Raw genomic sequence first — 23,468 nt, 5'->3', positions numbered from 1 at the left:
GGGGTGGACCTTAAAGGACAGTAAACATCCTAGAGGTGGAGAGGCTTCAAGAGGGTGGTCCAGGGGGAAGGAATAACAGTGGCAAAGGATCAGAAGCTGGAAAACACAAGCTGTTCTTTGTTTTTAATTAATTCATTGGCTTCATTGGGTCTTAGTTGTGGCATACAGGATTTTCCATCTTCGTTGCGGAATCTTTAGTTGCGGTATGTGAACTCTTAATTGCAGCATGTGGAATCTAGTTCCCTGACTAGGGATCAAACCCCAGGCCCCTTGCATTGGGAGTGTGGAGTCTTAGCCACCACTGGGCCACCGAGAAAGTCCCTAAAGTTGTTTTAATCTGCCTGCATAGCAGAAGAAGGTAGGTCTGGAAAGAAGTAGGGTTGCACTTACTAGTGGATGGGAGTGGGGTGATCTTGGTCTGTTTCAGGTGTGTCCTTCCTTGCCTCCAGGATGTTTCTGTTTTTAAATAGTGAGGCAGACATGGTTTGTTTTGAGGTGTCCTCCTGGCAACCCTCTGCCCTCAAGGCCCTTAGCTTTGGCCTGCATTTCCCCCCAGAAGAGGCTCAGTGAATATTAGATGAGAGAAGGAATGAATGAACCAGTGAACAAATCAATGAGTGCTGCTGACATGTAAGACTCTCATCCCCATATCCAAACCAGCCTGTCTGTGGGATTTCCCTGATGGTCCAGTGGTTAAGACAGTGCTGCCAATGCAAGGGGCACAGGTTCAATTCCTGATTGGAGAACTAAGATTCCCATGTCGTGTGGTGCAGTCAAGAGATTAAAAAAAAAAAGTCAAACTAACCTGTCTGTGTTCCATCCCTCCAGGACTCTGCTAGAAAAGAGCCAGATAATCTAGAGTGTTCCCAGGAAGGCATTGCAGGAAGTTGAAAGTAACCCTTGAAATAAGATGATGGCATTTGTAAACCCAGGGGATTCTGGCGGCAGCATCCCAGGCATGGGGTGTACTGGGCAGAGGTGCCTGTCCACATGCCTCAGCTCACACTGCCCCCCTTCTTACGCTTGACCTCCTTAAGCATCTTAAAGGTGATGCATTTGTGGGGGAGGGGGAAAGCCATCTCTGGCTTGGCAGGTGAGTGTTGAAAACAGCAGACTCCTGGTGGCCAGGCCTCTGCATTGCCTGCCTTAACGGGGCCCTTCAGTGCCTGGTGCTCTCAGCACTTACCCATTCTCTGTGCATCTTTTATTCATGCAGACAGGTGATTGCAACTCATGCCTCATCACTCTAACAGCCTGATGTAGGGCAAAGAAAACCCTCTGAGCATTTGTGCTGCATCAGTCTTCTTGGACAGTGACTGTTCCGGAAGATTCTGTGAGCTGCCACCTCAAGAATTCCATTTACCCATCCTGGCTTCCCTGGGGCACCCCTTAGGGTCTGTGGTTAATCACAGTGCATATTGGCTAAAGATTTCCATGCCCCACTCCTGTTGGAGTCCAAACCACCTTTTTCTACCTGTCACACGCTTGTCTTTTGGCTGGGAGAAATCTGAGACTAACCCAGCAGATGAACTGATGAGGTTGGAGGCCTGGGAGCCACAGCTGGCCCACCTCTAGCTCCTGGGGTTGGGGTGAGGGTGAGGATGGTGACACAGAGGCAGGGCTGGCTTCCGGAGCTACACAACCTGTATAGCTGCAGTGGACCCCACGCTTAAAAGCACCTCGTACTTGGTTTAATGCTCTGCTGTTGCCATCTTGAAATTCTTAGTACTTTTTGCACACAGGGTCCCATGTTTTCGTTTTGGATGGATCTGCAAACTACATAGCAGGTCCTGCACAAAGGCCAAGGTTTCACTGCTGATTTGCTTGGTTTTCTTCTGCGGCTACTGACATGGTACTCACTCCAGGTGATCCCTCAAAAACGTTGAATCACAGGTAATAATTATGCTTCTATGGAATTAATTCCCCTCATGTTTCCCACGTCCACTGCCCCAGTCAGGTCTCAGCATCTCTTTCCTGGGCTACTGTGGATTCCTGTCTCCCTCCAGCCTCTAACAGCTCTGAGCCGTTCAGAATGATGCCAGTTAACAGGGCTACGGTGAGACATAGCTTCAGAGGTGTCAGTGAAAGGTCCCCAGCGAACCCCGGGAGTTCAAGGCAGAGGCCTTACAAAGCAGCTGTTAATTGCAGAACAGTCAACATTAATTGACCCATATTCCAGGCATCATACTGAGCGTTTTAACTGTGCATGCATGTGTGCTCTGTTGCTCAAGTTGCATCCGACCCTTTGTGATCCCCTGGACTATAGCCCTCAGGCTCCTCTGTCCACTGGATTATCCAGGCAAGAATACTGGAGTGGGTTGCCATGTCCTCCTCCAGGGGATCTTCCTGATTCAAGGATCCAACCAGAGTCTCCTATGGCCCCTGCATTGGTAGGCAGATTCTTTACCACTGAGCCACCTGGGAAACCCTTAAGCATTTCGCCTGCTTGGACTCAAAACATTTAATCATCACAACAATCCCAGAAGCAAGTATTAGTATTCCTGTTATTTTATGGATGCAGAAGATGACACTCCAAGAGATTAAGTCTAACATACCAGGTAATAACAGGGATTCCAGAGGCAAGAGCTCTGATTCAAATGCCAGCTTGGTTGTGACTACATCTTGACTTTGGGCAAATTATCAACTATGCCTTGGCTTTCTAGTTATAATATGGGAATTATAAGAAAAACACCTACTTCCCAGTGTTGTAAATCTCAGGATTAGGAGAGTCAATACAGGTAAAGTACATAAAACATTCCTTACTACCGGCCAAATACAATATATGTATTAATACACATATTGATATTAATACATCCAAGGTCCCATGGGTAGAAAGTGGTCACAATAAGACAGATTCAGAGAATTAGAGCTCCAAACCTATGAATTTATTCACTGGGCAATACTGCCTCCTGGGAAGGGTGGTGAAGGACATCCACAAAGCATTTCTAATTCAGTCTAAGTCTAGAGATGATGAAGTCAAGAGTTGAAAATTAAAAAGCAGAACATGATTCCAAATGTTGACTCTTATCCCTAAATGTATGCCGTGCGTTAGCTCTGAAATGGCTAATTTCGCAGCACTTCTCACGGTGCTTCACTGTTTACTAGAACATTCACTGTGGCACATTTCCATAGACCAAAAACGTCGTTACAGTATGAAGTGTCAGCACAACATCCTCCTATTAAACATCTTGTAGGAGCACAGGGGAGAGCGCCAGGGTTATCTGAGAATTACAGGATGTGCAAATTGTTCAGGCATCGCTGTACACGAAAGTATTTTTTCCTTTATCCTGATTTAGTGAGTTGGGAAAGAGAGTGAGTGAGCACATTTTAAAGACAGGCATCAGGTTATTTAGATGCAGGGCAGCGGCTTCCATTGTTATACACAGATGAAAATGAAATGTGCTTACAGAGGGTACTTATTAGAGCTAAATTTTCTTGCCACCTAGCAAAGGTTCCAAATCACCATGCCTAGTTTGGCTTAGCGTGGGGTTTCGGTTCTGTGTTCCCAGAGGACACGCGATTGAGAAAGTGTGTGCCCCAAATTAACTCCAATCTCAGTGAAGAACAGATCACTTCAGTGCCATATGCAAAAATCGCACTGCCATTCCCCAAACTACAGATGTCCTTGAAGCCGGTGACAGTGCTGCCCAGCTCAGAAAACATTCACCACAGAGTCACCAGTGGGAGAAGGCAAATGAGCCAGAATTGTTAATAACCATCAGCCAGTACTGCAGGTGCCTAAGATATGAATGTCATCAGATTTAGAAAAGACATCAGATTTAGACTGTTGTAAGATGAAGTTGGGGAGTCATGCTATGTAGGACCTTATTTGACTAAGTGGTTTAATAGTAAGAATTATAATTTATTTATTTGGCTGTGTTGGGTCTTAGTTGCAGCATGTAGGATCTTTCGTTGCGGCACGTGGACTCTAGTTGTGGTGCGGGCTTAATTGCTCTGCAACATGTGGGATCTTAGATCCCCAACCAGGGAGTGAACCTATGTTCCCTGCACTGCAAGGTGAATTCTTAACCACTGGGCCATCAGGGAAGTCCCAATAAGAATTATAATAATGATAAGAGTTCCCTTTTATTGAGCATCTACTATATATTAGTTATTTTGCTAAGCACACTATGCCTAGGGATGTCACTGGATCCATATAAGGACCCTGCAGAGTTGCTATTACTACTCTCATTTTGCAAATGAAGACAAAAGTTTAGAGATGCTGAGTAACCTGTTGCATAGACACTAAGTGGCAGGGAGGGGTTGCAATCCAGATATAGCTGGAGTCCAACACAACTTGGCGAATGAAAAACAACAACAACAAAAAGAAATCTTCTGCCTCTTCACAGTGCCCTATGCTGTTAATTTTTCCTAAGCTCAGGAATTGCTACTATTATACTAATTATGATTAAATAAAAACAATGAAAACAATAACAACCACTTTTAAGTGCTAAGAGCCCAATGTATATTATTTAATCGTCCCAACACTTCTATAAGATAGGTATTATTTTCATACTGGAGATGAGGAGACTGAGGCTTAGAGAGGGTAAATAATTTGTCCTGGGCCATTTAGACAGAGAGCTGACCATAAGGTCTGCAGTGGGGCAGATGGAGAAAAAATGAGAAGGTATTGGTCAAGGTCAAGGCAGGAAGGTCACTGAGGGTAGGGAGCACTATGAAGCCCCCACTGAGGAGGTACAGCAACTTTCTCTAATGCCAGAAGAATGGACCTTTCTTGAGGTGTCCATGTGTCCATAGGGTAAGACGTGGCAGCCATATTTGTTCTCAATGACACCATCCTCAGGCCATAGCTGATTGGATCCTAGGTGAACATCTGACCCAAGCCATCCAATGAAGTTCTTTCTCTCAAAAATTTGAACTGAGAGGCACTGAGCCTGCTGCCTGTTGAGTGCTGAGTCTGGTCAATGGCCGAGTATCCAAGGGAGGGTCAAAAAAGTCCAGTTATGGAGGTCCGTAGGGCTATCCTGCTTTCCAGTGTCCTGAGGCTTGGCTGTCCAAGCCTTGGGATTCCATGAAACACACTAATATTCCTCCCATACATTCCTCTTTTACTTAATTTAGCTCATATTGGTCCCCATTAAGTGTAGCCAAATGAACCTTAGTTAATGATCACCACCTCTTATTAGTACTTTCTACAAGTCTGACTGAGCTTCCCTGGTGGCTCACTGGCAAAGAATCTGCCTGCCAATGCAGAAGACATGGGTTCAATCCCAGATCTGGGAAAATCTCCTGGAGAAGGAAATGGCACCCCACTCCAGTATTCTTGCCTGGAAATCCTCATGGACAGAGGAGCCTGGCATGCTATAGTCCATGGGGCGCAAAGAATCGGACACGACTGAGCAACTGAACTGTCTATGGGGTCACAAAGAGTCAGACACAACTGAGCAACTGAACAGCAACAACAAGCTTGACTAATGTTTTCTTCTTAACCACTAATATACCTCTAAGGTGTTATCTTATTTTATAGATTTTTAAAAAATGTACACAATGGAATATTACTCAGCCATTAAAAAGAATACATTTGAATCAGTTCTAATGAGGTGGATGAAACTGGAGCCCATTATACAGAGTGAAGTAAGCCAGAAAGAAAAACACCAATACAGTATACTAACACATATATATGGAATTTAGAAAGATGGTAACGATAACCCTATATGCGAGACAGAAAAAGAGACACAGACGTATAGAAGTCTTTTGTACTCTGTGGGAGAAGGCGAGGGTGGGATGATCTGAGAGAATAGCATTGAAACATGTATATTATCATATGTGAAACAGATCGCCAGTCCAGGTTCGATGCATGAGACAAGTACTCCGGGCTGGTGCACTGGGATGACCCAGAGGGATGGGATGGGGAGGGAGGTAGGAGGTGGGTTCAGGATGGGGAACACATGTACACCCATGGCTGATTCATGTCAATGTATGGCAAAACCCACTACAGTATTGTAAAGTAATTAGCCTCAACTAAAATAAATAAATTAAAAAAAAAAATAAAATATATAAATAATTTTTTTAAATTACAAAAAAAAATGTAGCAACATGGATGGATCTAGACAGTATCATTAAGTGAAGTAAGTCAGAGAAAGACATATATGATCTCACTTATATATGGAATAAAAAAGATGACACAAATGAACTGGTTTACAAAACAGAGATAGACTCATAGGCATAGAAAACAAACTTATGGTTATTCAAAGGGATACAGGTTGGGGAGATAAATTAGGAGTTTGGAATTAACAGATACACACTAGTATATATAAAATAGATAAACAACAAGGTACTATTGAATAGCACAGAGAACTCAATATCTTATAATAACTTATAAAGGAGAAGAATCTGAAAAACAATATATATATGCATACATATATATGGGGCCTTCCCAGGTGGCACTAGTGGTTAAGAATCCGCCTGCCAATGCAGGAGATGCAAGAGACATGGGTTTGATCCCTGGGTTGGGAAGATCCCCTGGAGTAGGAAATGACAACCCACTCCAGTACTCTTGCCTGGGAAATCTCATGTACAGAGGAGCCTGGTGGGTTACAGTCCATGAGGCCACAAATATGTATATACACATACATATATATAACTGAATATGTATATAACCGAATATAAATATATAACTGAATATAAACATATAACTATATATATAAGCACAGTTATATATAAATAACTATATATATATATGTATAGTTATATAACTATAGTTATATATAAAACAGAATCACTTTGCTATACACCTGAAACTAACACAACATTGAAAATCAGCTATACTTCATGTAAAAGCAGTCAAGCTGGGCTTGAAATCAAGATGCATTAGATTTCGAGAACTATGTCCATTTAGTTGCCTGAAGAGGCTGGCTGTGGGCTTGGTGACAGCACTCCAGAACAGCAGCTACATTTATTCCCGCCAGCCCCAGAACTGTCCTTCTTTGATGTGCAGACTTCTCTGGTGCAGGAGCAGTCACTTGAGTGACTAGATGCTGCTTGTTGTGCCTCATCTTTAATGCAGGGAGAGAGGAGGAGGTGCTGCAGAAAGTGTGTGCCTCCCCAGAGCCCTTCTGTGATGGTCCTTGTTATACTCCAATGTGGCTAGTCTACAGTCTCCAGTTACACAATCACCTAGGTGTTGCTGTGAAGGTATTTTATAGGTGTGATTATAGTCCATAATGAGTTGACTTTAAGTAAAAGAGATTATCCTAGATAATCTAAGGGGGTCTGATGTGATCAGTCGAAATGCTTTAAGAGCACAGCCAAGGCTTCCTTGATGAAATTCTGCTAAGACAACAGTTTTACCCTGTACTCAAGAATTCCAGCCTGTCCTTCAGATTCAGACTTGCCAGATATCATTCTGGTTCTGTTTCTTGAACTGAACTCTGACTGGCTCCAGACTCAGCAAGAATACTGGAGTGGGTTGCCATTTCCTTCTCCAGGAGATCTTCCCAGATCCAGGATCAAACTTGTGTCTCCTGCATTCGAGACATGCCCCTCCACCCGTTACACTCCCCACACCGGCCAGGTCTCTCATGCTTCTAGGCCTTTCTCTCTGTCAGGAACCCCTCCCCATGTCTACTTGCCAGAAATCGTCTACTGGTCAGCCAGGACTCAGGCCCACCTCCTCCATGAAGCCTTCCCTGACTTCTTTAGGCAAGCCATAGTGCTTTTCCCGTTACACTCAGACTGACAGCAGTAGGATCATTTCTTAGTAATTTTTCTTTTTCCATGGTTTGCCAATTCTCTCTTCAAGGACAAAAGTGTCCCTTTTGAGTCTTACCTCAAACTTTTCTAGCTCAGGACCTGGCACACAGATACAATTTTGTTCAATAAATGCATCAAGGCAGGCATTCATGCCTCGGGTCTGGTTTTTGCCAAAGGGATGTTCTGGGGTAGAAAGAGGTCCAACTACACCTGGCTTCTCAGGGTCACCTTGAAAAGGTCAGTGGTCTTTATCAGTGCTCTGCACATGGGCTCTTCTTCTTGGCGGGGGCTCAATCTGACAGAGGAGCTCCTGTTGATGAGCTTTCCCCGGTCTTTCTGCCTGGCTTGGAGCTCCATTATTAGGGTGAATTCCTGCGTGACCTTTAAGATTAAAACTAAATGTTCTGATCTTTCCCCAGACAGGTATTAGGTGCTGGAAATGGCATTCTGCAGGGACTATGTTCAGTAGCAAATTCCAAATATCAGCCTCATCACATCCTGACATGTTACAGCCCATCTGAGCTGGGGCTACGCTGTGCATTTTAAGGCTGTGCACTGTAAGGGCAGCAATTTTCTCTTTTTCATGCTGGCTCCACCGGGCACCCCCCCGAGTCCTCTGAGAAGCTGCAGTCCAGAGCACTGAGACCCATTGGTGTTGCCTCTCTCTGGTGGGACTGCCAGAGAGAACAGGGTCACCAGCAAACCAAGTTTAGCAGGGCTGTCAGGAAAAACTTGCCTTTCTGCAGATGTTACCAGGCTTTCTGCCATCATCTGTAATGACTGTATTTGTGGCAAAGCTGGGGGGATGCCTCGACTCTGGGGTTCCTCCAGCAACTCAGGGAAATCACACATGCCTTTAATCAGGAAACATTCAGGGAGTTCCTAAATTTGGACTCTTTTGATTAAAGGAAAGACCTAATTAGATAATTGTCTCCTTGGAAACCTAGGTATATTTATTATTGCTTTTATAAGCCTCTTCAATTACTCGGAGGAGGGCACCCACTTTCACTGTGGTCCATGTTCGCAAAGGAGTCGCATCTCAATGAGCCACTAAGAACCATGAATAAGCAGCCGCTCACTTCAGGTAAATATATTTGCTTTGCTCGAAGAGGGTGGAAGTCTCATTTTCAGCCTTGCAAACAACTCCTAGTTCCAACTAATAATAATTGATGCTAATAATAGCAAATGAATATAGAGCATTCTTTAAATGTGCCAGGCAACTGTAACCCTTTACAACAGATCTGTGTAGCTGGCTCCATTCTTATGCCTACTTTACAGATGAGGACACCAAGGCTCAGGGAGGTGAAAAGACTTGCTCGGACACAGAACTAGAAATGGTACAACCATGGCTGGAAGGTACTCAGCACCGCCCTGGAGCTCCACCTACATGTGAATGAACAATTATTGAAGATTTTTTATTACTGGGGATAGAGTTCATATGAAGTTGAAACATAACAAAGCTTACATTTATTGAGCACGTGTGGTGCTAGGATCTGTGCTAAGTGTTTTCATGCATTGTTTTCTTGTTAATTCTCAGAACACTGGGAAGTGGGGCTGTTTTATTCAATAGATGAGGAAAGTGAGGCTCACAGATTGAAAATTTGCTCTCTTGATGGGTTTTAAAGAAACAAACGATGATTGGGAAATGAATAGCCTTGTCGTTACCACCCAGCCTCGAATCTGTCTGAAGACAGAGGAGCCCACCTTCTGTTTGCACCCCCCACCTCCCAGTTTCCAACCTCTTCATACGCTGTTATAAATTAGGTCAATTTACAGCTGTTCAGTTTGCATTCAGATCCTACATTCGTAAAGGCTGCACAGATGTTCATAGTTGTAAACATTCTCTTCTGAAGTTGACACTGTGCTTAGAAAACCCAACGATTCATTTTAAAATCCGGGAGTCAAAAAGTCTTTAAAATGGGAGGTATGATTTCTTAGCACTTGAAACTGAGGTTTATGCCTTTTAATGTGCATTATTTACTCCCAGGCTCCTTCGCCCCACCCCACCCCCACCCCACCCCGCCCCCGCCAGCATCTTCTGGGCTCCTCTAACTGTGCTGCAGGCAGGAGCTCTCTGGCTTTTCCAGAACACTAGATCTTCTGAGCTTTTTTCTCTCTTCTCCAAACTTTGTTAACAGAATTTTATTTGTTTCTACCTCAGTCAGTAGAAGAGAGTAGGATTCAATCCATTCCTTACTGGCGATCATCTGCTATACATTTCATTCCTAAAATGCCAAAAGGAAAATTGGGTACAATCACCGTTTAGTGCTCACAGTGTGCCAGGCACTGTGCTAAATAATCTATGTTCATTTTGCTCACATATCCTTAGTATCTGGGCTTCCCAGGTGGTGCTAGTGGTAAATACCTATAAATACCTCCTGTCAGTGCAGGAGGTATAAGAGACGCAGGTTCGATCTCTGGGTAGGGAAGATCCCCTGGAGGAGGGCATGGTAACAAACTCCAAAATTCTTGCCTGGAGAATCCCATGGACGGAGGAGCCTGGGGGGCTCCAGTCCATAGGGTTGCACAGAGTTGGACATGACTGAAGCATCCTTAGCATTTAGAATAGTACTTTGCTTTAGCTGCTAAACGCCTATGTCCCACAAAAGACCTAAGACGTTTATTTATAGTGTTTTGCTTAATTCTCACATGAATCCTAGGGGGCAGATTCTAATGAGTATTCCCACTTGACAGATGGGACACCTGAGGCCCAGACAAGTTCAGTAACTTGCCAAGATCACGCAAGTGGTGAGTGGCTGGGAGGACATGGGTTCATCCATTCACTCAACAGATAGCTTTTGAGCTAATGAAGAAATGAACCCACAAATTAGCTCCTTGTGTGTTCCAGAAGGGAGGTGAGATGCTGTAAACGTCCAAACAGAAGAAATATCTACTGGTTAGAGACACGAGCTAGGAATAAAATTAAACAGGGTGATGTGAGGGAAAGGGGCTGGGGAGGCACGATCCTCTCGGAGGACATGACATCTGAGCTCCGAGACTGGAAGGCTGAAATGGAGGGACCGTGCAGAGAGCAGAGATCAGGCCAGGGCTTCACAGCAGAGGCAATATCAAGTTCAAAAGCCTGAAAGAGGGAATATGTTTGGCTTAAAAAAATCATTTGGCTCTGATGCCCTAAAGCCTTTCCATATTCTAAGGCTCTCCCTTTGGACCCTACAACACTTGGAGTAGTACCAAGGACTATAATAGTACCTCGTGGTTTTGTTGGGAGGAATTAACGAGATCAAGCTTGTCAAACACTGAGCAGTGAGCCTGACACACACTAAATGTTACCTGTTGCTGCAAATTTATCATCAGCCCTCCAGTACACTGCAATTAGCATCAGCAAAGGAGGGGATGATTTACACCCCATCACTAGCATTGTTGCAGTGTCTCTTAAGGATGAGTAAGCAAAATTCCTGCATGACGTTTAGCTTGTCACTTCACTTTGGAAGAGGTCACCCATAAATCGGCTGCCAGAAAAGAGCAGTGGAATGAATTCTCTGTTGAATGATTGGGTTGTTTAGAATACACAGTGCCTTAATCCCAGGAAAGAATAACAAAACCAAGCCCTTGCCAGGAACTGTTCAGAGAAGAGAGCCTGTCAAAAGGAAATTAACAAAATGCACAGCAGATAATCAATAGTAATCAGCACAGGAAATCAAAAAGAAAGCAATTGCTCTGAAGACCTACATCTTGTTTGTTCAATATTTCTGCAAGGACAGGAGCCAATGCCAATCCATTATGGTTCTTAAATTCAGAGGTAAATATAGTCATGAGCATCCCGTAGCAAGTGGGGAGCCCTGTTTATCATCCAAGAGGGCAGCATGTGCAAAGGGCTGGGAACCCCTGGAGGGCTCCTTAGAAGCTTCTGGTTCTGCCTTCCAATGCTGGGACCCTGAAGGCACCAGGAAAAGCCCCAGAGGGAAGCCGGAGGAGCCCACAGTGCCTCCTAGGAGCAGGACACACAAAATGAGTGATAAATTCTGTGGTCTAAAAGACGCTAATCTAGAAATTATGTTTCTAAAGCTATGACAAACCTAGACAGTGTATTAAAAAGCAGAGACATTACTTTGCCAACAAAGGTCCGTCTAGTCAAAGCTATGGTTTTTCTAGTAGTCATGTATGGATGTGAAAGCTGGACCATAAAGAAAGCTGAGCACCGAAGAACTGATGCTTTTGAACTGTGGTGTTGGAGAAGACTCTTGAGAGTCCCTTGGGCATCAAGGAGATCAACCCAGTCAATCGTAAAGGAAATCAGTCCTGAGTATTCACTGGAAGGACTGTTGCTGAAGCTGAAGCTCTAATACATTGGCCACTTGATGCGAGGAGTCAACTCCTTGGGAAAGACCCTGATGCTGTGATGAGGCTGGAGCAGAAGGGCAGGGCCAAGTCACGTGGGAGCCATGTGGGCCACCGAATGGAGCTTGACATCAATCCAGCAGCAACAGGAGTCTTTGGAGGCAGGAAATATGGCCTCAGGGTGTTTATACCCAAAGAGTCTTGGATAGATCCAGGTTAGACCCAGGTCAATCCTGCTGGCTCTGGGTACATTGGGAGGAACAAATCCAAGCCCCTTACCAGCCCCTGCAAAGCCCCTGCCGCGCCTCTGTGCTAACCCCTCGGCCCCCACCACCAGCTGAATTTCTGCTCACACTCTCCGCCTTCCTGCATTGGAGTCTTCTCACTGGCTGACCCAGCTCTTCACAGGGCCAGCTCCTCTTGGTCATCTGTGTCTCAGTGACAAAACCACTTCCCAGGTGGGGACTTCTCAGGCCTCCCTGTCCCTCCTGTCACTTCCCTTCACAAAAACCTGCACTCCCTCTATAGCACCCATGAGAGTATCTTGCTTATTTGATGGAGTGTTTATTATGTTTCTCCCATTGTTGGGAGTTGAATCATGTCCACCCCCCCACCAAAGGTGTGCTGAAGTCCTAACCCCAGGTAGCTGTGGATATGACCTATGGGGAACGGCCAGGCTGTTTTCCAAAATAGTTGCAGGACTTCCCATCCCCCCAGCCAAGTATGAGGGGTCTAGTCTCTCCACACCCTCAACCACACTCCTTATTCTTCTTTTTAAAATTAATTTTTATGGGAATATAGTTGCTTTAGGATCTCCCCGGTAGCTCAGAGGGTGAAGAATCTGCCTGCAATGCAGGAAACCTGGGTTTGATCTCTGGGTCAGGAAGATCCCCTGAGAAGGGAATGGTAACCCACTCCAGTATTCTTGCCTGGGAAATTCCATGGACAGAGGAGCCTGGTGGGCTACAGTTCATGGGGTCCCAAACAGTCAGACTTGACTGAACAACAGTCACTTTCAGAGTTGCTTTACAATTTTGTGCTAGTTTCGTGCAGTCTCTTTCTTTTTGATTCAGCTATTCTGGCTGGTGGGAAGCTGAGCCCCAAAGTCAGTGGGACCCCATTTAATGACAAGGGCATGAGATGTGGGTGGGGGCCTCTACCATGAACACCTTGTCCTGTGTGTGGGGAGCGCCCGATTCTGATAAGTTACCACTCTAGACTTGTTCCTCAAACAAAAGGGACCCCTTCATTGAGAAAAATGAAGGATGAGAAGGAAAATAGTTAAAGACACAGAGAAAGACTGACATAAGGACCATCAGGACCAGACCATGGTCTTGCTTTCTCCACCAGATTAGCTATTTCTATCATCTTAGAGAAAGCAACAATTCCTTTCCTCCCTTCTGCCTCAGCATCTCAGAGATGCTCTCAGCTTTCATGGCATCTTTGTTTCAAGACCAGAATGATTTCTATATCCTTGGTCTCATCTGTCTTCAGAACTTTCTTTGAATGAGTTTGGGGAGGCTTTCTGTCCCTTTATTAGGCCTTGAAAAAAGCTCTCTTCCTTGGGATCTTCTGTCTCTGCAAGAGCATACTGTGATCATACGGCAGTGATCACAGCGGGTCATACTTGGCAGGATGTGGGTGCACCCTCTTCCCATAGTGAGGGCAGTAGGAAGGGCAAGGTCATGTGGGTGAGAGCCCAGGATTCGGGGATTTCCAGGCATCTGTGGGTTTATTTGGACACTGAGCTGGTATGTGTCTTAAGACATCTAACTGGACCCCTTATTCTACTTTTCCCAGTTCCTCGGAATGCTCTAATCTTAAAGGTAATTCCTGCTTCTATTTGGGGAAGGGGAGGAAGACTGTTTTCTATTAGTAATTTCTGAAAGATTGAAAGAAAACGCATATTTTATTTTTTCTCAGAAACATTGAGGGCCTGGTTCTTTTCAAGGCCTAACTACTTTGAAAATTCAATTTCCTGACATTGACCACTTTTGGTCAGATGATAATGGAAAATTACAACTGGGTTTTGGAGATGTTTTGCTAATTTCTTTGTTAAACTACAGACAAAATCTGTCCCTTCCTCTTAACCCTTCCTGCCAGGGCTGCTTTGCTGTAGTGCTCCAGGGAAGACATTGACACTATAGTGTCAGTAATGGCCACTCAGAAAACGGTGCACCCATGGCACCCACCAGTGTCCCAATCTCAGCAAATGGTTGAGATTACCACTTCCTTACAGGTTCTCAAGGCCGTCACCTTCATCTCCCACAGTCAATCAACAAACAAGTCATGTTGATTCTACCTGTTAAATAGTTCCTGTGTCCCTGGCATTATCCCTGACTTTTACCACATCCTAATCTAAGTTAGCACTCTACCTCTTGCCTGGACACACACATTAACTTCCCCACATAGTTCCTACATTCATTCTTTTATTTCACTATTTATGGCTGTGCTGGGTCTTTGTTGTTGCACACAGGCCTTCTCCAGTTTTGGTGAGTGGGGGCTACTCTCTAGTTGTGATGCATGGGCTCTCATTGCAGTGATTTCTCTTGTTGCACAGTCAAAGGCTTTAGCATAGACAAGGAAGCAGAAGTAGATGTTTTTCAGGAACTCCCTTTCCAATTTCATTGCTTCTGCTGCTTTCTCTTACTCTTGGGCTGAAGCCCAAACTCCCACTATGGCTTACTGCATGATCTGACCTGTGCTGTCTCTGCCACCCTCTACTTTCCTCTGTGCTCCTGGCTCTGTCTGCCCCAGGAACTTTGCACATCCTGCTCCCACTGGCTCCCCCGACCACAGTTCGCTTGCATGTATCCCTGTTCACCCTCCACCCTTCAGTTACACATCACTTCCTCAGAAGGACCTCTTATGACCACCAAGCTGAGTAACACCCAACCAAACTTGTGATCCTAAAGCCCTGTCCCAAACCTGGCATGCTTCCAGTTCAACATATACCTAGCCCACTAGACTGTTAGTTTTGAGCAAGTCTGTCATTTACCACTGGAATCCTCTTGCCAACACACAGTGATGGTTCATCCATATCTGGTGAATGAATGAACGAACAAAGGACAAGCTTTGATTTCACTCATTCACTCTAACGTTGTTTTTCAGTCACCAAGTCATGTCACTCTTTGCAACCCCATGGACTGTAGTGCACCAGGCTCTTCCATCCTCCACTACCTCCCTGAGTTTGTGCAAATTCATGTCCATTGAGTCAGTGATGCTATCTAAGCACCTCATCCTCTGCCACCCTCTTCTTCTTTTGCCTTCAATCTTTCCCAGCATCAGGGTCTTTTCCAATGAGTTGTCTCTTGACATCAGGTGGCCAAAGTATTGGAGTTTCAGCTTTAGCATCAGTCTTTCCAATGAATATTCAGGGTTGATTTCCTTTAGGATTGATCAGTTTGATCTTCTTGCTGTCCAAGGGACTCTCAAAAGTCATCTCCAGTGGTGGCTCCAGTGGGGGCTTCATAGCTCAATGAAGCTATGATGAAACATGGTGCACTGGAGAAGGGAATGGCAAACCATTCCAGTATTCTTGCCTCGAGAACCCCATGATCAGTATGAAAAAGCCACTCTTATCAGGATCAAAAACTGTTGATAACAGGGCCCGACTCAGGCTGCTTTTCCTCCTGTGGCTGGTGATAACGTGATGTGCTCATCCTACTGCTAATGGGCAACAGAAGTGTGTCCAAAGGGCTGGGCCTTCAAACGAACTCTTTGTCTAGTGATTTGCTCATTCATTAACTCAAAAGTTTTTATGGAAAGTGCACTAGTTGTAAAAAACTCTGCAAGACTCTGGGGAAGAGGTGGCTACACACGGGCTAAGTTCAACCCTACATGGTGGTACCTGGTCCACATTTTGAATGAGCTGCCGGTGATTGAAAAATTGAGAGATTTCATGGATCTGGACTCCCCATTATCTCTTGAAAGAGCCAACCATTTGGCTGCACAGGGCCTGCAGTCCCACAGGCCTGCAACCAGCTGGAGCTGAGTGGAAACATCTTCCCTTCGATGGGGCAAGCTCTCTCTGCTGATTCATTACTCTCAACTGACTTCCTGGGGCTCCATCACCTGAGGCTCAGGCTTCCATGAGCACTGGAGTTGGCATTCCGTGCTGCTCTGGGATTATTAACAGGTCAGCAAGGTGTGGTGCTTACCCCAGAGGATTTCAAGGGAATATTCAGACGCTGCCCTCAGTCCAGGTGGGTCACATGAAAAACAGGGAGGGTGGGAGACCTTGGCGAGTGACATTTGAAATCCTATGTTTGCTTGAATATCCTATGTTTTGCATTTTATGGCCAGGACCCAGTCTTAGGCAACCTGTCCATAGTCTACCCTTTTCACACTCTTCATGGGGTTCTTGCAGCAAGAATACTGGAGTGGTTTGCCATTTCCTCCTCCAGTGGACCACATTTTGTCAGAACTCTCCACTATGACTCGTCCATCTTGGGTGTCCCAACACAACATGGCTCATAGCTTCATTGAGTTGCACAAGCCCCTTCCCACAACAAGGCTGTGATCCATGAAGGGGATGAGATGGTTAGATAGCATCACCGGCTCAATGGGGATGAATTTGAGCAAAAGCCAGGAGATAGCGGAGGACAGAGTAGCCTGGCATGCTGCAGTTCATGGGGTCGCAAAGAGTTGGACATGACTTAGCAAATGAACAATAACCATCATAGGCTAGTAGCACTGAGGTGAGCACAAGGTCTTGCTACTGAAGTTCTCTAAGCCTCTCTTTCTATGTGCATAAAATGGGTGATTCTACCTCCATACACAACATCACAGAGTTATTAAAAAATTATACTCATTCTGCCCATAAAGCACCAAGCTCGTAAGAAGTGCTGCATACATGCTAGTCTTATTAACATCTTCACAAATTCATTAAGAACAAATAGCATTTCTCAAAATAGCAGTATACATCAAACCCTCATATCCAAATCGTTTTCAGCTCTGTTTATTTTTACAAAAGTGCTTAGGGAGAAATCCATACCATAGCAAGAGCGGATTCCCGGACTTTCTAATTGCTCTTGTTCTCTGTTCATTGATAAAAATTTAAATCTCCATGGTGACACAGATACACATGCATCAGGACCAAGTCAAGGCTAAGGCAAATAGCTGGTCTCTCTCTGCTTGAACCTGGCCCTTGATTGAAGAAAAGGCTTGGAAAAGAAAATTGGACTTTGCAGCCACCCAGGTAATATTCTCTGGAATGAAAGTGACATTTATTTCCCTCTGGGCTATCACTCCAGCGCTGCTTCCACATCCTGGCAGTTCAATTAAAATCCTGGAGTCCTGGCCAGGAGGGACTGTTTTCAGGTGGTCACCTTTGGACATCAATTGCTGAGGCCTTTTCCAGTGTCAGCTGAGCAGTGCAGGCTCCGATCATCTGGTGCACACTGACCTGCCTCCCTCCCCCCAGATCAAACAAACCAAGCTAGCAGAGGTCCACAGGCTTCCACCAAGAACAGGACTATCCACAAAGGCATTTTCCCTTTGATGGGTGTCTGGCTGCTCTGAGACACTCTTCCAGGCTGGTTTTCCCAGGAAGGAGACGCTCCAGGGTCTGGCTCTTTGACCCCTGAGGGTTATTTTGGCCCTGCAGTGAGTCAAAGTGAAAGTGAAAGTGTTAGTCACTCAGCCATGTCCGACTCTTTGTGAGCCCATGGACTATTGCCCACCAGGCTCCTCTGTCCATGGGATTCTCCAGGCAAGAATACTGGAGTGGGTAGCCATTCCCTTTTCCAGGGCATCTTTCTGACCGAGGGATAGAACCCAGGTCTCCTGCATTGCAGGTAGATTCTTAACCATCTGAGCCCTCAGGGAGGCAGCAGTGAGTCCAAATAAGTACAAACTGGAGATCCTGCAACAGAGACAGCATCAAGTCTCCAGGCTTTGCCTTTCAGCAAGACGAAATCACCAGGAAAATAGAGGCTCAGGGCTTTCCTGCTCTGTAGAATTCAAAGTCATCTCTTCTCTGGGTTTCCGCTTTACAAAGACAGCCATGCTTGGCTGTGGGTTTTGTGTAGGTGTTGCTCCCACGCAGAGTCATCAGTTCAGATGGAAAACAGAACAGACCCAAAAATGTGGTGGGAAATTGCCAACGACGGGCAGATAGGAAGATGGCTATTATTAGCAAATCACTCTAATCTTCCCCCTCAACCTTCCCCATACTAAGGATGCTTATATGTTTTAACTATTAAAGGACCACAATCACCAGGGTCTGCAAGATGGAAACGAAAAGAAAGAAAGAAAACACAGGAAGTGCACCCATTTCTAGCTTTTCATCTTTAGCACTGAAGAAGATCCTCAGTGAGGCCTTTCCTGACTTCCTCTTCCCATGTCCCTCATTTCCCACACCAACTGATTTAGTCCCTCAAGCCTTTATTTTCCCCAGGGTAGGTGTGCGTGCTCCGTCGTGTCTGATTCTTTGCGACCCCATGGACTGTAGCCCGCTAGGCTCCTCTGTCCATGGGGTTTCCCAGGCAAGAATACTGGAGTGGGTTGCCATGCCCTTCTCCAGGGGATCTTCCAGACCCAGGGATCGAACCCGAGTCTCCTGTGTCTCCCACACTGGCAGGCGGTTTCTTTACTACTAAGCCACCTCGGAAGCTCTATTTTCCTCTAGACCTTGTATATTTCTCCCTTAGAGCAGCGACACCTAGAATAATAACTTGTGCAGTGGTGGTGGTGGTTTAATCACTTAGTCATGTCCGACTCTTGTGACCTCATGGACTGTGGCCAGGCTCCTCTGTCCATAGGGTTTCCCAGGCAAGAATACTGGAGTTTACTGAGGGCTAACTGTGTATGAACACAGGAGGCATAAACCCTTACCAATATCATCTCATCTAATCCTCCCAATGGTTCTGTGAGCAACCTTAGATATCCTTAGTTTGCAGATGAGGGAACGGAGGTTCAGAGTGGTTAACAGCAGTAGTGCATCACTCACTGTGCTACATGGACTCTCGTTGTAAACTGTTTGTACTTACTGATGCCTCTGGTCTGTGAGCTCCAGCAGGGGAAGGAGTGACCCTCAGCATTTTTGTCTTTCCAGGTAACTGCCTGGTACACACTGGGTGTTCCGTGCTGAAACAGACCAATGATGGATGGAGCTTTTTAGAATGACTTCCTCCAGCTCCCCAGAGCCTCTCTCTGTGATTCCAGGGCACTAGGTAGTATACTTTCATTATAGGTTCTAAAATATACTAACATGATGATATCGTTTTTCCTTCCTTCCCGCCCTCGTCCCTTGCTTTCTTCCTTCCTTCCCCGAAACCCTTCCTTTGTTTTCTTTTGCTGTCTCTATTTCCCTGAGACTGTACACATCCCTTGCCTTTATTTACATTAAGGAATGGAACCAGGCAGAGAGCCAGTCTGAGCTGAAGGTGAATCCACACATGGGAAGCCAGGCTGTGCTCAGAAGGAATTCCTCATCAGTGTGTGTATGTGTGCAGCTTAGGGCAGCCTTAGGCATTTAGGAAGCACCGTGATGATGATGACGTTGGGCCATTAATATTTTCATATTTCTGCATGGTCCAGGCTTTCTAGGCAAGCTGAATGAAAAGATGATCAAATGGCAAACATGCCTTGGAAGCCAGAGATGGTGTCTTGGTCTGGAGGGATTTAAAGATTTCTTCTCTTCTCTTTGTATCCCCTCTCAAAGTACTTCCCTTGTCCTTTCATCTTCTGTCTTGAGTGACTGGTGCTGGGGGAGCTAAACATCTCATCCCACAGACAGTGGTTTCCCAGAGCCTCTTTGGGAAGGTTTGCGAGACCCCAGATGGTTCCAGGGGAAGGTGGGACCCTATCAAACAAGAGTATCTGCTGTGGGTTTGCCAGGATCCCATGTTGCACAACTGTGGCCATCGGGGTACAGGGCTGGGAGAGCTTACTCAGCCAGAACAGGATCTAGAGAACAGCTATATTGGTCATGCATGCTTAGTCATATCTGACTCTTTGTGACCCCATGGACTGTAGCCCACCAGGCTCCTCTGTCAGTGGGATCTCCCAGGAAAGAATACTGGAGTCGATTGCTGTTTCCTTCTCCAGGGGAATCTTCCTAACCCAGGGATCGAATCTGCACCTCCTGCATTAGCAGGCGGATTTTTTAACACTGAGCCACCTAGGAAGCTCTTCTTGGTCCCAGGTGTGCAGAAATGGAAAGCAGCAGGGACAGTATCTCAGCCCAAGAAGATCTTTGTCCATGCAGGTGGCTGGCAGGTCCAAATGGCTTGGTCTGAAGACCCAGGAGGGAAGTGGGCAAGGAGTGATATGTGTAAAGGCAGAGGGAGGCTTCGTTAATTTATTTATTCAAGAAATATTTGCCAAGAGGCTGCCAAGTGCCAGGCACTGTCTCCCATGCAGGGGACATAGAGATGAACCAGATAATCAAGGTCCAGACTCTCAAGGAGTTTATGGGCTGGTGAACTGGGTTAGAAAGGGTGGATCTAAATATATGACCACAGATCAGGTTGATGCTTTTTACAAACAACTTCTACCTGCTTTAGCTGGCTTTCTGCCTTCATTCATGCAAGCAACTAATGATTCCTGAGTGCTTACTCTGTGACTCAAGCAGAACTGCACTCTGGTCACCAGCAACAGTCAGTGATATGGGAATAAAGGAGCCTGAATCTACAATCCTGAACATGGGGAGGATCAGAGAATCTTCCTTTAGGAAGCCTGTGATCGTCATTTCTGGGGTGGGTAGGGATGTGTCTCTGGGACTTCCCTGGTGTTGCAGTGGTAAAGAACCTGCCTGTGGATGCAGGAGATGCGTGCTTGATCCTTGGGTCAGGAAGATCCCCTGGAGAAGGAAATGGCAACCCACGCAAGTATTCTTGCCTGGGAAATCCCATGGACAGAGGAGCCTGGTGGGCTATAGTCCATGGGGTCACAAAGAGTCAGACACGACTTAGTAACTAAACAACAACAACAATAGGGATGTGCCTGGGAGGGAAAAGGCTCATCCCCGAGGCCCCCACTTGAAGGAGAGAGAAGAAGAGTCTGTTAAATGTTGGTATCTATGGAAACACCAGGTCTCTGGATCAGAGGACAGACCAGTCATGACTCACCGAGCATCTTAGCAGCACTGTTCTCCCTGCCCCCGCTCCTCCTGGGTGATGGCATGCAGGCCAAGGTCACCTGTATGTGCCATGGTTGCACCACAGGAGAGGAACGCCGACATTATCAGACTCAGAGCCTGTACAGGGTGGCCCGGCTCTCTGCCCCTTCTCTTCTCTGAAGAGAGATGGAAAGAGAAGCCTGACCCTCTAGTGTAAACACCTCCTCTCAGGGGAGAGGAAGGAAAGGTCCCTTGGTTTTTATTGCCCTTAGAAAGTAAACAAGTGCCTGCAGGGAAAAGAAATCTTTAAATCCCTCCAGACCAAGACACCATCTCTGGCTTCCAAGGCATGTTTGCCATTTGATCATCTTTTCATTCAGCTTGCCTAGAAAGCCTGGACCATGCAGAAATATGAAAATATTAATGGCCCAACGTCATCATCATCACGGTGCTTCCTAAATGCCTAAGGCTGCTCTAAGCTGCACACATACACACACTGATGAGGAATTCCTTCTGAGCACAGCCTGGCTTCCCATGTGTGGATTCACCTTCAGCTCAGACTGGCTCTCTGCCTGGTTCCATTCCTTAATGTAAATAAAGGCAAGGGATGTGACCAAGCCACTCTGAGCCTCAGTCTCTTCACCTGTAAAGTGAGGATATGAACTGTATACACCTCACAGTGTTGTCTGGAGGATTAAAGTGCAGTGGCTAACCTGAAGCTCCAATACTTTGGCCACCTGATGCGAAGAGCCATCTCATTGGAAAAGACCTTGATGCTGGGAAAGACTGAAGACAAAAGGAGAAGCAGTTGGCAGAGGATGAGATGGTTAGATAGCATCACCGACTCAATGGACATGAATTTGAGCAAACTCCAAGAGACAGTGAGGACAGGGAAGCCTGGTGTGCTGCAGTCCATGATGTCACAATGAGTCAGACACGACTTAGCCACTGAACAACAACAATAAGAAGCTAACCTGGCAAATGACAACACTGCCGCTCTGCAGGTGGCCCCGGCTCTCACCTCTCCCCTGGCTTCCAGGCATGGGGCCTGCTGTTTGCGATCACTGACTGCTCTGCCTGAAGTTTTTAATCCTAGACTCTGGAGCCAGCTCTGTCAGTGCCCAGGACCAGCAGAGGCCAAGACCAGCTGCGAGCATCTGTGGCCCTTCGCCTGAGAGTCCTTTGTCTGTTCGGGCAGCCCTGGAGCGTGACTGAGGGAGTTGGTGGGGAAGACCCCAGCTCCTCTGCCCCTCATCTGGGAAAACTCAAGGCATGTGTCCTGCACCGTTTCCAGAACTCTCCAGCAGGACTGGGCTCCAAACGCCTGCCATGAGAACTTGCTGGATTTTGTGTCCTTATTGGCTTCCCTTCTTCTCTCTCACTCTCCTGTTCCCCTTTTAGGGTTTCATGGGAGTCACCTCCCATTTATGTGCCTTGAATCCTTGTCTCAGGGTCAGGTTTCATGGGCACCTGAGCCAAGACAAGAAATGTATGATGCATACTGGCCTCCAGTGTGAGTTTGGTTAGGGTGTTGATGGGATTGGCAGCAGCAGGAGCACGACTGACCAACAACTTCAGCTGTCCCCCTCCGCAGCCACTACTGTGTCCACACCCAGGCCAAGGTTCTCCTGAGTTGTTCTCAGGATGCCCAAGCATGACAGGAGCCCTGGTGCAGCCCATTCCTGCAGAACATGAGACCCTGTTCACGAGAGGCCCCAGCTGAGACTTTTCTCACAGCTGTGCAGAGGCCTGAGGCTCTTCCAACCCAACCCTCCTTCTTTAGGGGCTCTGGGCGTTTGAGATACAACAGTCAATAAAAGAGGCAAGGGACTTCCTGGTGGTCCAGTGGTTAAGAATCTGCCTGCCAGTGCAGGGGACACGGGTTCGATCCCTGCTCTGGGAAGATCCCACATACCGCAGAGCATCTAAGCCTGTGTGCCTCAACCACTGAGCCCTCGCTCTAGAACCCAAGTTCCACAATGAAGAGTAGTCCCCCCTCTCAACACAACTAGAGAAAGCCCGCACACAGCAATGAAGACCCAGTGCAGTCCAAAATAAGTAAATAAATAAAATAAATTTTAAAAGAGGCAAAAGTCTGCCCTCATGGAGCTTACATTCATCCTTGGGGGGGGGCGGGGGGAGCAGATAACATAGAATAGGATTAATAATAAAGATAAGATTGGGGAAAGAAAGAACTGGGAAGAGATACTAGGAAAGTGTGACTGTGTGTGTGTGTGTGTGTGTGTGTGTGTGCGTGTGTGTGTGTGTGTTTGGTTTGCAGTTGAAAACAAGTTGGTTGGGGGGCCCTGACTAAGCAGGGGAACTTTGAGCCCAGACCTGAAGGAGGATGGGTCTAGCTGTGGGGCTGCTGTAGGAAGGATGCTCCAGCCCA

At 46.2% G+C, this 23,468-nt stretch overlaps 1 protein-coding gene and 1 long non-coding RNA gene across 2 annotated transcripts in view; both read right to left on the bottom strand.

Annotated features, from left to right (window-relative positions):
- The window catches only part of KAZN (kazrin, periplakin interacting protein), a 1,354,882-nt gene that overhangs the window by 309,993 nt on the left and 1,021,421 nt on the right, over window positions 1-23,468 (bottom strand). The window lies entirely within an intron of this gene.
- Window positions 9,662-21,959, bottom strand: LOC145506802 (uncharacterized). Its single transcript, XR_014054350.1, has 3 exons — window positions 21,790-21,959; window positions 19,005-19,101; window positions 9,662-9,938 (listed from the first exon to the last, which is right to left on the bottom strand). It is a non-coding gene; the product is annotated as an uncharacterized LOC145506802 (long non-coding RNA).

This window comes from Giraffa tippelskirchi, chromosome 5 (genome assembly GCF_054371585.1).
Source record: "Giraffa tippelskirchi isolate mGirTip1 chromosome 5, T2T-mGirTip1v1.2.pri, whole genome shotgun sequence".
Classification (NCBI taxonomy): Eukaryota; Metazoa; Chordata; class Mammalia; order Artiodactyla; family Giraffidae; genus Giraffa; species Giraffa tippelskirchi.
This window is presented reverse-complemented; position numbering and strand designations above follow the sequence as displayed.